Consider the following 4072-nt stretch of genomic DNA (forward strand, 5'->3'; position numbering starts at 1 on the left):
AAAGAGATAAAAAGAAAAAAGCGTGAGAGAGGCAGAAAGAAAGAGGGAAAGAAAGAAATCCAAAGAAAAATAGAAAGAGAAAGAGAGGAGATAGAGAGAGAGAGAGAGAAAAAAGAGAAAAGAAAAAATGGAAGAAGGAGCAGAAGTAGGTCAAAAGACACAGAGAGAGAAAGAGACAAAGAGGAACAAAGAAAGAGAAAAAGAGAGATGGGGAGAGAGAGAGAGAGAAAGAGAGAGAGAGAGAGAGATTGAGAGAGAGAGAGAAAGAGAGATAGAGAAAGAGAGAGAGAGAGAGAGAGAGAAAGAGAGAGAGAGAGAGACACAGAGAGAGAGAGAAAGAGAGAGAGAGAGAGACACAGAGAGAGAGAGAAGACGTGGGGGAGAGAGAGAGAGAAAGAGAGAGCGAAAGAGAGAGAGAAAGAGAGAGAGAAAGAGAAAGAGAGAGAGAAAGAGAGAGAGAGAAAGAGAGAGAGTGAGAGAGAGAAATAAATACAAGTACAGTGTCTCTGTTTAAGGCACCTGGCTTTGGCAACATCAAGTGGACATATTTCAACCTGCCGCTTGTTTTTCTCTTGCGCTTCTCTGAGTGTTGTCTCGCGGGCCGGATTCAATCCCTTAGCGGGCCTGATCCGGCCCGCGGGCCGCCTGTTTTGACACCTGTGACTTAAAGGGTTGCAGAGGGCGCTGAGTGAGAGGGACAGAGAGAGGGGCGAGCAGAGAACGGGCGCTTTGAAAGAAAATGGCGTAAGAGCAAAATATCATGATCCAAGTACTTGCTTAATATCGACAATATCGATATTTGGATGAATCCACCTCCCCTCCCCTACTCGATGGGCCTTCTGTGGGTGTGCTGAATCAACTTCCAGGGAATTGAGGGGGCAGAAGAATAGAAAGGCGTGTGTATTTCCAGTAATAGCCTTCGTGTATCGCTCATGACTGGCAGCAGGGTTGGGTAGGGTTACTTTAACTGGATTACTTTCAACGACTTTTGGATTACTCCAATACCAAATATGCTAATAAATGACAAAACAAACTAAATATGAATCAAATGATTCAATTTTGTGCAGGCTTGGGGAGTAACGGAATACATGGAACGGCAAAAATGATGTTGGCGGCTGTTTGGATTGATTTTCATTTTGTTTCTGTCGCATTTGATGTTCGTTTTGCCGGGGATCAAAGAGATCAAAGCCAGGAGAGAAAGCTTACCACGTGTTGTGAGTCATCATTGGATTCATATTTACTTTCTTCTGTCTTCATCTCATCTCATCAGCCGTACCGCTTATCCTCATTAGGGTCGCGGGGGGGGCTGGTGCCCATCCCAGCCATCTCCGGGCAGTGGGCAGGGGACACCCTGAACTGGTTGCCAGCCAATCGCAAGGCACACAGGGACAGACAACTCATTCGCTCAGTCACACCTAGGGACAATTTGGACCGGCCAATTCACCTGATATGCATGTTTTTGGAATGTGGGAGGAAACCGGAGTGCCCGGAGGAAACCCACGCAAGCACGGGGAGAATACACAAACTCCGCACAGGAAGTCTGGAGTTGGATTTATTGGAGTAATCCAAAAGTCATTGAAAGTAATCCAGTTAAAGTAACCCTACCCAACCCTGACTGGCAGTCTGATTCCTTGCACGCAGAGCCTGAATTCGGTGTTTTTTGCATATTTATCACTCGCAAAGGTTGGGACGAGCGACGGGGGGTGAATTTTTGGAAATGGCGGGTGTCCTTGACTCGGTATAAACAGGGTTGGGTAGGGTTTCTTTAACTGGATTACTTTCAATGACTTTTGGATGACTCCAATACCAAATATGCTAATAAAAGACAAAATAAACTAAATATGAATAAAATGATGACTCACAACACGCGGTAAGCTTTCTCTCCTGACTTTGATCTCTTTGATCTCCGGCAAAACGAACATAAAATGCGACAAAAACAACATGAAAATAAATCCAAACAGCTTGCCAACATCATTTTTGCCGTTCCATGTATTTAAAATTTAGTAATTTGATTCATATTTACTTTCTTTAGTCTTTTATTAGCATATTAGGTATTGGAGTCATCCAAAAGTCATTGAAAGTAATCCAGTTAAAGTAACCCTACCCAACCCTGGGTATAAAGATGGATAGGTAGATCTTTCGCAAAGGTTTTGGATCACACAACTTTTCTTAACATCACATTGCTTTCAGGTTAATAGTTTATAGAAAGACGAGTTATTTTTAGAATGTTTGTTCACCACCAAGCAATGTTCCCTCTAAGCTGCGCGCGTGTGCAATTGCGCACTGCTCGCACATTCTCAGCGCACAAGAAAATCGAGCCAGCGCACAAAAATGAGGGCTCAAAATTGCTAATTAAGAAGCGAATTAAGTCAAAGTTACAGTGCATGAAGGTCAAAATACACGGCTTCCCCTGACGTTGTGTCCTAAATGCGGTATTTTGAAGTCGAGTCGAAGGAGAACGAAGTTGAGTAAAGTTAGTAGAGTTTGTCGAGAACCGGCTTCTTCGGTTCGGCTCACTAAAAGGAACCGGCTCTTTTGGGTCCCAAACGGCTCTTCATGTTGTTTTTGCTTCTTTAATCCCTACACAACCGAATATTATGTAAAATTGTGCACAAAATGACTTAAAGGAAGGGGAGGAATATAATAAAAATGAAAAAAATACCAAAATGAAAATGTTGTGAAAAGCTGAGGAAAAAAAGAAACAAAAGGAAGAGAGAAAAAAATTCAGAAAAAAGACAGAAAAAAAGAAAAGAAAGAAATGTAGGAAAAAAGTAAATAGAGAACAAAAAGAAAATAGTAACAGCTCGGAAAAAATAAACACAATGCGATTTTTTTAAAAGGAATTTTAAAAAAAGAAGAAAAAAACACGGAAAAAAGAAGAAAAAGTTTGTGTTGCATTCAAATAATTTCCAATGATATCAAGTGAATCTTGTTGCCAACATTGTACTTCCACCAAAAAAATGTGATTAAATACAGTTGTGTATCGTGCAACCGACTCAATAAGCCCCCCAAAAATGTTAGTATTATGCGACAAAAGATACCAGGAAAAATAAGAAATGGAAATCTTGTGAAATAATTGTTGTAAAAACAAATGACGTTTGTAGGCCGTACAACCTTTGCAATTCATTCAAAGATGAAAAAAAAGTTTTGCATTGCCGGAAACTCAGCAAAAAATGTAACATGATGCCAAGTTTTGGACACGTTTGATAATGATTTAGTTGCCACACTTGGGATTGCCGTTGCTCACTGTTGTTTCAAGCGTTGCTCACCGACTTTGTGTGAACGCTCAGACCCGTAAGGAAAATTACAGGGAACATTACCACCAAGTGTTAAAATGCTCTATATTGACTAATACTGCAAAATTCTACTATCCTCGTGAGTTGCCCAGTACCTTAGTTTGGACACACAGCGGCAGTAGTGAGCTGCAAATAATCCCCAAGACATAAGGCTTTAGCCAACAAGTCTTATTCATTACGAGATAATAAACTATTGCAGCAAAGCCGTTGGTACAGTCTCACCTGGGATCAATATTCCCTGTAATTTTCCTTCCGGGTCTGAGCGTTCACACAAAGTCGGTGAGCAACGCTTGAAACAACAGTGAGCAACGGCAATCCCAAGTGTGGCATCTAAGTCATTATCAAACATGACCAAAACTTGACATCAAGTTACATTTTGTGGAGTTTTCCGGACAATGCAAAATGATTTTTCTCTTTTGAATGAATTGATTCATGTACTATTGCAAAGGTTGCAGGGCCTACAAACGTCATTTGTTTTTACAACAATTCTTTCACTAGATTTTCATTTCTTTTTTTTCCTGCCATCTTTGGTCGCACAATACCAACATTTTTGGGGGCTTATTTAGTCGGTTGCACGATACACAACTGTATTTAATCACATTTTTGAGTGGAAGTAAAATGTTGGCAACAAGATTCACTTGATATCATTGGAAATTATTTGAATGCAACATAAACTTTTTCTTCTTTTTTCTGTGTTTTTTTTCTACTTTTTTTTCAAATTCCTTTAAAAAAAATCTTATTGTGTTTATTTTTTCCGAACTGTTACTTTTTTCTTT

Source organism: Urocampus carinirostris, chromosome 3 (genome assembly GCF_059441175.1).
Source record: "Urocampus carinirostris isolate Australia breed hairy pipefish chromosome 3, RoL_Ucar_1.0, whole genome shotgun sequence".
Taxonomy (NCBI): Eukaryota; Metazoa; Chordata; class Actinopteri; order Syngnathiformes; family Syngnathidae; genus Urocampus; species Urocampus carinirostris.